This window comes from Leuresthes tenuis, unplaced genomic scaffold, assembly GCF_036924035.1.
Source record: "Leuresthes tenuis unplaced genomic scaffold, fLeuTen1.0.hap1 SCAF_4, whole genome shotgun sequence".
NCBI lineage: Eukaryota > Metazoa > Chordata > Actinopteri > Atheriniformes > Atherinopsidae > Leuresthes > Leuresthes tenuis.
Genome location: NW_027325358.1, coordinates 34,270,909 through 34,282,815, shown reverse-complemented (window position 1 = coordinate 34,282,815; position 11,907 = coordinate 34,270,909). Strand labels below are relative to the sequence as shown.

The window sequence follows — 11,907 nt, the reverse complement described above, 5'->3', positions numbered from 1 at the left end:
TCTTTAGAACTTTGTATCGCTCCCTTTCACTGGTTTTAAGTTCCCTCCACAGATTCTTGATGGAATTGAGGTAGTGCTGGGTGGTATGAGTTCTATATTATATTATAAATTATATTTATAATACTATATTATATATTATAATTATATTATAAATTATACCAATTTGACGGTATTTTTTTCTAACATGCATGACTAGGTGTTAACCACACTTTTCACTAGGTGAGAGAAGAATTACTGCTGTAGATTGGTTAAGAATAGCCTATCCCACTGTTGTGAGACAGTTAAACTCCTATGTCTGTCTATGTCAGAACTCTCTTCATTAATTTTTACCTCTCAACACCTCCACTAACACAGGTGCTCTGTTGCATGTATGTTTAGCGGAGCAGTTGTGAAAAAGGTCTGCCTTAAACATTTTCCTGTTGGCCATGTTTCAATTTTCTTTTTTAGGCTATTTAAACTGGTGTTGCAGTATAAAACAAATTCATATCATAAAAACAGAAAAGTTTTCGGTATGAACTGGTACAACGCCCGGTACTCGATTGAGGCATGGACGCTGGCTAGTGCTCTAAGGAGGACTGAAGCTGCCATTATCCCAAATAAATATGAAAATATATAAACTGCTCAATAAATAAGTTCATATGATAATACATACTACTTGAAGTAAATAACTAAATAATTTATGCAAAAATAATTTAATAGAATGTGAAATAAATTTTTCTGCTTTAATTTTAAACTGCATTAATTTTAGCCTGTGTTAATACTGCTTTTTATTTACTTTTCCACTCAGTTTTCAGTTTAGTCTTTCGTTTTGATATGAATATATTTATTTTCTGTCTTTGTTCATTTTTCTTTCCTGGATTTATTTCTGTATTATTTTTCTTTATATCTTACACTATTTAACTCAAAATGATTTATTTCTGTATTTTATGTTGAGCTAGACATACATTTTTTATTGAGTTTTTTAAATCTATTTTATTTATAAATGCAGTTACTTCTCTGTCGTTTCCCCTTTGCATATTCTCCCCCTAATTGAGTTCACAAAGCCCATTTATTTCCATGTTTTCTTTTTACATTTCCCCGTGTCCATTTTTACATTTCTGTATGCATTTCTGCTTCATAAAGCAAATTTAGCACAGTCTTTTAGAGTCCGTCATGGGCTCAGCTTTTCACCTGTTGGTTGATTATCAGGCTGCACATATACAGTCTCAAAAGATGGTTCCGGAAACCAAAAGTGGCAAAAGTGGTACTTCCAATACCAAAACTATGATACAGATGGCTTGTTAATTAAAAGACTGACAGAGTTTGTGGTCGCTTAGTCACTGAATGGTCTGCTTAAAATATGACAGTTTTCTTATACAGTTTGAACAAATGTGCAGGCTGTGAAACTAACTGCTTTTAGGTCTGACTGCAAGTTAAACTTGCCTCCAATGCTGCAAGCCTTTCCCACTCCTGGGGCCTCATGTACAAAGGGTGTGTACACACAAAAAACCCCGAGAGAGCAGTGTCGCGCATAGTTGTGCCGACTCTCTGTTCAAACAACCCCCCCCCCCGCCTGTTTTGGCCACACTCTGGCAGTGGGCAGCCAAGTTTCGCTTCACATCCACCATAATATCGGACCACTTATTTTTCACCTCTGCTTGTGTGCGCTTCTCAGACCCCACAGCGTTAAAGGCCTCGCTCACGCTCTCCCACCCACTCCTCTTATGTTTGCTGCTTATATCGTAGGACAGCGTGCCAAAGAGCACATTTTTGCGGGCCTCCACTTCAGAAAGTAGCACCTCCATCTCACTTTCCGTTAAGTTATTCTTTTTTCCCGTCTTACTTATTCTTTTTTCTTTATTTTCTGACCGTGCAGCGAGATGAATCATAGGTGCAGGGTTCATTTGAATATCATTTGCATATTTAAGTAGGGACGTGGACAGGGAGGAGTCGGGTACTCCGACGTGTGCATTCAATTCCACGTTTATTGGGATGTACAAACGAAATGTGCTTGGATTCATGCGTGCACACACATTGATACATCTGGATATTTTTTTATGTTGGAGAGCATTTTGGCTTGAGCGTACGCCATGTGTCAGTTGTAAATCCATGCAAGTCTTTGTGCATTAGGCCCCAGGAGAAACTCATCCATGAATTCAGCTCTAGTAGACTCAATTACAGTAATGGTCTTTTAACTGGCCCAAAACACATCTCTGATATGTTCAGAGAATATAAACTTAACAGAGCTCTTAGATCCAAGGACTCAGGTCAGCTGGCCCAGTCCAGAGTCCAGACTAAACATGGAGAAGCAGCATTTAGCTGTTATTCTGCAAACAAGTGGAACAAACTGTCAGTGAAGATTAAACTGTCACCAAATATAGACATTTTTAAATCCAGGTTAAAAACATTTCTTTTCTCATGTGTCTATGCATGAAATCTGCACAGTATCGTTTCACTTATCCAGACTTGCTTGTTTTTATTCATTTTAATTCATTTTAAGTATTTTATTTCTTTCTATTTAAATTATTTTACATATTTTTAATGCTTTTTCCTCTCCCTTTTATGTAAAGCACTTTAAATTGTTTTGTAAATTAAATGTGCTATACAAATAAATTTGACTTTGACTTTTTGACTTTAGGTATATTGAGGGGTACTGGAGAAGGGGATCTGTCGGATTGTCGAATCTCAGATTCAGGAGGTGCAGTGTGGTTTTCGTCCTGGCCGTGGAACAGTGGACCATCTCTACACCCTCAGCAGGGTCCTGGAGGGTGCATGGGAGTTCGCCCAACCGGTTTTTTGTGGACTTGGAGAAGGCGTTCGACCGTGTCCCTCTGGGAGTCCTGTGGGGGGTGCTCTGGAAGTATGGAGTACCAGATCCCTTGATAGGGGCTGTTCGGTCTCTGTATGACCGGTGTCAGAGTTTGGTCTTCATTGCCATCAGTAAGTCGGACGTGTTTCCGATGAGGGTTGAACTCCGTCAGGGCGACTTCAGAATTGGGTCTCTGCTTTTTGTGGATGATGTGGTTCTGTTCGCGTCGTCAGGCTGTGCCCTTCAGCTCTCACTGGAGCGGTTCACAGCTGAGTGTAAAGCGGCTGGGATGAGAATCAGCTCCTCCAAATCCGAGACCAAGATCCTCAGCCGGAAAAGGGTGAATGCCCTCTCCAAGTTGGGAATGAGATCCTTTCCCAAGTGGAGGAGTTCAAGTTCAAGTAAGGGACGAATGGAGCGGGAGGTTTACAGGCGGATCGGTATGGCATCTGCAGTTATGTGGGCTTCCTCCGTAGGGTGTCTGGGCTCTCCCTTGGCGATAGGGTGAGAAGCTCCGTCATCTGGGTGGGGCTTGGAGTAGAGCCGCTGCTCCTCCGCATCAAGAGAAGTCAGATGAGGTGGCTCGGGCATCTGATTAGGATGCCTCCTGGACGCCTCCTTGGTGAGGTGTTCCGGGCACATCCCACTCTGAGGAGACCCCGGGGAAGACCCAGGACACGTTGGAAAAACTATGTCTGTCAGCTGGCCTGGGAATGCCTCGGGGTCCCCCCGGAAATGCTGGAGGAAGTGGCCAGGGACAGGGATGTCTGGATTTCTCTGCTCAAGCTGCTGCCCCCTCAACCCGATCCCCAGAGAAGCGGCATATGATGGATGGATGGATGGATGGATGAGTGATCCCGAATATGAAAAGTGGTTCAACTTATCCGAGTCTCTCGTTCAGTGTATACAGAAAATTACACTTAATATAGTACATGAAAAATAAAGTAAAACAATATATACAGTTAACTACAGTATATACATTATGCACATGTTCACCTTTAAGATGTTTTTCCTCATTATTCTGCTTTCAAACTTCACTCTACTGCACATGTGGGGAACAAGAGAAAATAAGATAAATATTATTAATTGATTTAATATCTAAATTGCAAACCCATAACAAGTTGCATTTGTTACAGAATAATAAAACAATAATCAATCTACAACAGTAGCTATGATATAACTGGCTTGTGTCAAAATCATGTCCTCAGTTACCTGTATGTTGAAGTCCTCCTCATCTGAAAAGGTCTCAAAATCACTGGCTACAGCTTTCTCTTCAAACTGCTCTTCCAACCCATCAAGGTCCACTTCGGATCCATCAAGCCCTGCCTTTATAAGTTGCAAGTATTTATTCTTGACAGTGATAAGTTGAGACTTCTGCTGAGACCTTCTTCGATGAAGCTCTCCCTGAAGACCTTTAAGGCCTTCTTCAGAGAGACTGCATTAAAAAAATAAATTAAAGTTAAAGAACGATCAACTATACCCAAGGAAGGATGACGTGACAAGAGGGCAGTGTCATTGCCTCAGTGGTCAGAACAACTCTGTATTTTGTACTGTGTTGTTCTCTCTTGCAAGATATTATTATTAAAAGCTTCTTATCTCCTCAGACGAAAATAACTGACTCTGTGCCTTACTAAAATTTCCACCACAGTTACATTTATAGCTCTATATATTTCCTCTTTAAAACACATTTTTATCATGCTGTGTTATACCGTTTATAACACACATTTAATGCTGTAATGCTGAATTAGAAAGAGCCTTATTATCAAAGGCTTTTATCTCTTCAGAAGAAAATAACCGACTCTGTGCCTTACTAAAATTTCCACCACAGTTACATTTATAGCTCTATATATTTCCTCTTTAAAACACATTTTTATTGTGCTGTGTTATACTGTAAATAACACACATTTAATGCCGTAACGCTGAAACAGAAAGAGTCCTGAAAATTTGCTCAACATAATGTATGGTAGAAAAATATTGGCTTACACTCAGATAGACCACTCAAGGTCTCTCGACCAGTCTCTCATTTCAGTTTAGAGTGGGAAAGGGAAGATAATGCAATATGAAACATACCACTTGCCAGTAACTGGCAAGGAAATATAAAGCCAGCCTGTAAAATGTTACTGACTGGCCCGATTTGCTCTTGGCGTTGGACCATTTGATCATGTTGAGCCACAGAGATCTCTAACTGCCTCTTGTCCCTCCACATGCAGTTGCGGGTCACGCTGCGTCCAGAGTTGCTGTAACACTGATTATCTGTAATGCAACGTTGTCAAGCCTATTGTTCATGTAAAGTTGAACATTAAGATGATTAGAAACACCTAACAAGTTCAGGGTAAAATCATTTTGTTATATGCCTGTCGGCTTACATTAATACCTGTTGCCCACCATTTGAGTCTCTTTTTAACTGTTGTAGTATCATGGTGTCCTCAACTAACAACTCTAATTAACGACAACACAGTCAAAATGTTTCACAAAAAATGTTTAATAGTCAGCAAACAGTACAGTGAGAGCATAGTAAGAGCTAGGTTACAAAGCATCAAATCTCTCAATCGCAAATTGTGCATATTACTTACCAGAGAAATGAACACACACACACGCAGTCAAATAGGTTGGCTCTTAAAAGAGCCTTTGGTTTTATATAAAGAGGAAAAGAGACTGAGGATTGAGGGGAAACTGGTTATCTGTAAAATAGTAATAAAATACAATAAGAGCACAATCAAGAAAGCCTTCTCAGTTAGTATTAACTTTACTTTGCTGGTCAGTCAAATTTGTCAAACTTTGTTTGTTATTAACACATAGATATATATGTGTAGTCTAGGATTTCTGATTTAATACCAAATTTGCGCTCTTGCCTGAAATGGGGGGAGGTTGGCAGTAAAAAAACAAAACTGGCGGAAGTATGTCATTGACAGCGCTAGCTGAATGAATATCATTAGATATTTGTAGGATGATGCTGCATTTTCCACTGTGAATGAAACGAATGGAAGCCATTTTTCACTGCAGGGAATTGCTCATGCGCACTGGTTGCTTGTGTTATTAGATATTCACAGGATAATGCACAGAAATCTGTACATAACTTTTCGTACATTTCCATACAAACCCTTTCATGAAAACACATTGGGGAATCGCAGGTGCAGGGCTCATTTAAATATGATTTGCATATTTATGTAGGGGCGTGGACAGGGAGGGGTCAAGTACTCTGAGATGTGCACTCAATTCCATGTTGATTGGGATGTACAAAAGAAATGTGCTTGGATTCATGCACACAGATTCACACATCCGGATATTTTTGTGTGTTGGAGGGTTTCTGGGTTTGAGAATATGCCATGTTTCAGTAGGAAATCCACGGAAGTCTTTGTACATGAGGCCCCTGGTCTCTGTGGCTCTGTTGTGAAACAGGTCTCCCATGATGCAATCCAAAAGGCTGGGCCCTCATTTGCATGATGACACAGAAATTCATGTAGGAATGTCAAAATTAAGACAGGATTTTAAAAGAAAACATGGAAATAAATGGATTTGGGGAAATTAATGGGAGGATCAAATGTAAAGGGAAACCACAAGAAGTAAATACTTCTATAAACAGAATCAATTAAAACAGTTAAAAGAAAAAAATATGGTGAAATCAAAATTAAATAAAGAAATGAATAACTATGAGGAAATTAATAGATAAACACGATGTAAAGGAAAATAATGCAGAAATAAATACAAGAATGAAATAGTTAACAAAAAAGAAATGAACTATATTCCTATTAAAATAACAAATAAAAAAGAAAACTGAGTGGCAAAGTAAATAAATAGAAAGATTAACACAGGCTTAAATGAATGCAGTCTAAAATTAAAGCAGAAAAAGGTATTTGACATTCTATTCAATTATCTGCATAAATTATTTTGTTCTGCATTTTGTGTAAATGTAAATTTCCTTTTGCCACCACAAACTGTTAGGAAGAAGGACTGAATCTGTGCTGATTTAAGAAAACTTGATGACTTTTCTTTTAAAGATTAAATGACATAGAAAAATAACAATACAAAGACATTTACACATAAAACTTATCTAAACCTGGTCTGGTAGCTTTTGTTGTGCCACACTCGATTATTGGTTACCTTCAATAAATGCTCCATATGCCAATAAAATTGATATGTGGATATTTTAAGTTTTTATTGATCAGGGGTGTCTGTATACAGTGATAATTTTATGCAATGAATATAATTAATACAATTTCATTTGCATTTCATACATTGTCATCCAGTAACCTCAATCTGTGAGTATCCAGTATAGAAGTTACAGTTATTAATATTACAAAAAAATATTAACATAATTTTGCAGAGGCTTACATGTTGTAATATTAACCCCTTACTGAATGTTTTATACTGCTTGTTAACACACATTAGGTTTTTTTTTTAAGGACAGAACAAAAAATGTGAGAGTAAAAATCACACCTCAAATGTCTGAATGCTCATCTTTTAGCAAAAAAACACCATGATTTGAAGGGCTGAGATATGCTGTCGCACTGGCAAGATGCAACTTAGTGGTGTCAGTAGCAGGGAAGATGAAGGGATCAGTTTTACCCTTGCTTGTCTGCTGGGTTGTGTTAACTAGAGGAATAGAAGATGGCACCATTGGCATCACTACTGTTGTAAATGGATATGTAATTACATACAAATATTTCGTATCAATTGTTTTAAAAGCCCTAACCTTTACAGTTTCATATGAGCAGCAACTAGCTGACAGTTGTAAATGTAGTATTCTGTCAAATGTCAAACACCAAAATGACATCCTCAAATAAGCTGTTATGTAAATAAAATTAAAAAAAACACTGATCCATTCACTGCAGTTTGGAGGATCCCTTTAGACTACAACAAGACTCACTTTGAATATCCAGGACCATCAGGTAGAATTTCTCTTCGTCAGTGCTGTTAGGTCAGCAGGACAGTTCACCTGTGATACTGCTGTCTCTTTGCACTTTATTTGCTTCAGTTCAATCCGTGTTTCTCCATCTACATCACTCTGCCTGTGTCTGAACAGAAAGCAAGAAAAGCAGAGAACAGTTATTTTTTTAAATGAACACACTCTACCAGGAGTTAGCTAAACGTTTAAACACTTTACTGCAGTGACACATGATATCTCTTGATTCTGATTGATTAGTTGGTGTTGATTAACATTAAGTTAATGAAAAGTGTAATTGGACATCAGTGTTCTATTTTTTTAGGAGCAGCTCTGATCTATACACGTGCTTGGGTTAAAAATATAAACAATGAGTTGTCACTGAGGTGAACCACCTTGGATTCTGACGTGATCACTCCCAAGTCAAAATAACTTGCGCGTTTCTTGTTTGACCCATTCTACTGACATTAAAAGTAGTGCTTCTAAGGTTCCTGTATGCGGATTCATAGTTGTTGCATTAGATCATCTTTATCTACATTTGATCAAATCTCTGAACAGGTTTATAATCTACACCCAACACATTGATTGAAGAACTGAAAGAGCTGAAAGCAAATTTAAAACTTGCATTGGATCAGTTCTTCTGGACTACTCTGGAATCTTTGTCTTATATATCGTCATCATTGTCATGGTTATTGGGTTATTCACTCAAACTAAGTTAAAACTGCTTTGTCCTTCCATATTTCTCAATGTCGAGATAGATTTAAACAAAAAAAAATCCACGTTGTACTTTGCAATATAAGAAAGAGCAACACTGAAGGATCAGGAATCCGAGAATAAGCTTTTCATGAGTTCTGCATGTGTTGGGATTTTGTTTTAAAATTAATTCCTTCACTCAAACTATGTTAAAACTGCTTTGTCCTTCATATGTACCCATTTCTACATATATTTCAAGCATAAACTTCCTCATATTACCCTGAATGAGAAAGAACCACACTTGTGATTAAGCCATACGCCCCTTTTGAGGAGTTCTGCATGATTTGGGATTTTATCTATAAAATTAATTCCTTCACTCAAACTATGTTAAAACGGCTTTTACCTTCATATTTATCAATGTCTAGATAGATTTAAACAAAAAAAAACAACGTTGTAATTTGCAGTAAAAGAAAGAGCAAATCAAAAGTTTTAGGAATCCGAGAATAAGCTTATTTTCATGAGTTCTGCACGATTTCGGATTTTACTATAAAATGAATTCCTTTACTCAAACTATGTTAAAACTGCTTTTAACTTCATATTTATCAATGTCTAGATCGACTTCAACAAAGAACAACATTGGATTTTGCAGTAGAAGAAAGAGCAACACTGAAGGATCAGGAATCCGAGAATAAGCTTCTTTTCATACGTTCTGCATGATTTGGGATTTTATGTATAAAATTAATTCCTTCACTCAAATCAAGTGAAAACTGCTTTGTCCTTCATATTCATCAATGTCTAGATTGACTTCAACAAAGAAAAACATTGTATTTTGCAGTAGAAGAAATGTCAAATCAAACACAAATCATGCAGAACTCACGAAATATTTTTTCTTGCTTTTCACTGCTTTTTACAAACTTTGGTCGGACGTTCACACCTTCTTGCAGCCAAACACCTCCGCTTCCGCTTTTGATGGTGTATATTCGGGCATTCGAACATTTTCTTACTCGCTTTTTACAAACTTTAGTCGAACATTCATACCTTCTTGCAGCCGAACACCACCTCACCCGCTTTTGATGATGTATGGTCCGGCATTCTTACCTTTTCTAACACATTTTTCAGCAATTATGGTCGGACATTCACACCTTCTCACAGCCGAACACTTCCGCTCCCGCATTTGATGGTGTATAGTCGGGCATTCTCACCCTTTCTCTTCAGCTTTTTGCAAATTATGATCTGACATTCACACCTACTTGCAGCTGAACTCTCCGCTCCCGCTTTTCATCATACATTGTCGGGCATTCGCACTTTTTCATACCCGCTTTTTACAAACTTTGGTCGGACGTTCACACCTTCCGCTTATGATAATGTGCGGTTCGATATTCGAACATTTTCTTTCATGTTTTCTAGCAATTGTTTATGGACATTCAGACCTTCTTGCAGCTGAACACCTCTGCTCCCGCTTTTGATCGTGTATAGTCGGGCTTTCGAGCCTTTTCTTCCCCGGTTTTTAAAAATTATGGTTGGACATTCAGACCTTCTTGCAGCCGAAAACCTCCGCTCCCTCTTTTGATTGTTTACAGTCGGGTATTTTAACTTTTTCTTAGCCGCTTTTTACCAACTATGGTCGGACATTCACACCTTCTTACAGCGAAACACCTCCGCTCCCTCTTTTGATGGTGTATGGTCGGGCATTCGAACCTTTTCTTACCCGCCTTTTACAAACTATGGTCGGACATTCACACCTTCTTACAGCGAAACACGTCCGCTCCTGCTTTTGATGATGTATGGTTGGGCATTTGCACCTTTTCTTACCCATTTTTCAGTAATTATTGGTGGACATTCAGACCTTCTTGCAGCTGAACACCTCCGCTCCCGCTTTTGATGGTGTATAGTCGGGCTTTCGAGCCTTTTCTTCCCCGGTTTTTACAAATTATGGTTGGACATAAAGACCTTGCAGCCGAAAACCTCCGCTCCCTCTTTTGATCATACATTGTCGGGCATTCGCACCTTGTCTTAACCGCTTTTTACAAACTATAGTCAGACATTCACACCTTGCAGCTGAACCATCTCCGCTCCCTGTTTTGATCATGTATGGTCTGGCAATACTACCTTTCTTACCCGTTTGTGGTAATTATGGCTCGACATTCACACCTACTTGCAGTCGAACAGCTCTGCTCCCGCTTTTGATTATGTTTTGTTGGATATTCTAACCTTTTCTTAACTGCTTTATACAAACTTTGGTCGGACGTTCACACCTTCTTGAACCCGAAGACCTCCGCTGCCGCTTTTGATGGTATATATTCGGGCATTCGAACCTTTTCTTACCCGCTTTTTACAAACCATGGTCGGACTTTCACACCTTCTTGTATTTGAATAACTCTGCTCCCGCTATTGATTGTGTACAGTCGGGTAATTTAACCTTTTCTTATGGTTTCTTATGAACATATCAGATATTAAACTGATAAGAACAGATACTACACTTGATCTTAGCCAAAAGGCCGAGAAGCGATAACTGTCCACTGGTTCACGTCCGAGGGCCCTTCCTGGCACAATGCGCACTTGTAGCGGTGTTCTTTTTATGGCCATAGGTGGCCAGAGTGTCACTTTGCACCTCCGCCCACCCGCTGCACTGAGCACTCTTCAGCCCTTTTAAATGGTATAACTTTGCACTCCAGCACGCTCCAGCGAGCACCATTCAAGCAACAACTTTGCACTCCAGCTTCGAACATCGGCACAGTCGCAACAAGTAAGGCGACTTTACTCTGAGAAGTCACTCTGCACAGTAACAAGATTACTTTTGCACAGACAGAAAGGGCTTCACCTGCAAAGGTAAAGGTAAAGGTAAAGGTAAAGCCTGCCAAAAATAGAAACAACTCATTAGTGCTGCTCTCCACGGAAGTCTTTAGTAAGAGGGGAAAGACTTGTACGTTATGAAGAGAAACCAGAGTACGATTATCCGTCACTGCGGGAGCAGGGCATCAGGCTAGTTGGCTTAGCCACCTTCCCCATGGTGAGCTTTGCTTGGTTGAGACGCTTGCTCCCCCCCCTTGCTCCTCGGCTGACCAAGTAGGAACAATCGGGCCCTATTCGATGGCTGCCTTGTCTTTTACTCTGTGCAAAAGACAAGGCAGCCACAAACACCACGGGAACACCGTATTGAGGCTTTGTTCTGACTGCTCATTCGGTGTCGCGTTTCTTTCAAGCAATTCTCCCGGTTAGCCCTCACTCGGCTCACTCCCAGAGCCGTGTTAAAGTCTACTTCGCATTCACTCTCTTTTCGCAGCAGATTAAAAGAAAGTTTCTTCTTGGGCTCCCTGAAACTTCCATACTGCACCGCTGTTTGCTTTTTCACAAGAGCAGAGGAGAGCGCACCGTTCCCAGCGGCACTGCAGTACCGGGTCGATTCTTGGAGTGAACGGAGGAAGCTCCTTTTTCAACTCCTATTGCTAAAAATCCATTTAATGTGTAGTCCTCGTATAGAGGACATATCAGATATTAAACTGAGTCTTTATGGGTTTATTTCACCCATTAACACTTAAGGTAC

The 11,907-nt window shown here is 39.4% G+C and overlaps 2 non-coding genes and 1 pseudogene across 2 annotated transcripts; all 3 read right to left on the bottom strand.

Annotated features, from left to right (window-relative positions):
* Positions 1-10,757: 10,757 nt before the first annotated feature.
* On the bottom strand, positions 10,758-10,873 carry LOC140306228 (U2 spliceosomal RNA; annotated as a pseudogene).
* Positions 10,874-11,201: 328 nt separating this feature from the next.
* LOC140306303 (U5 spliceosomal RNA) lies at positions 11,202-11,313 on the bottom strand. Its single transcript, XR_011915623.1, has one exon. It is a non-coding gene; the product is annotated as a U5 spliceosomal RNA (small nuclear RNA).
* A 411-nt stretch (positions 11,314-11,724) lies between these two features.
* Positions 11,725-11,907, bottom strand: LOC140306240 (U2 spliceosomal RNA). Its single transcript, XR_011915574.1, has one exon. It is a non-coding gene; the product is annotated as a U2 spliceosomal RNA (small nuclear RNA).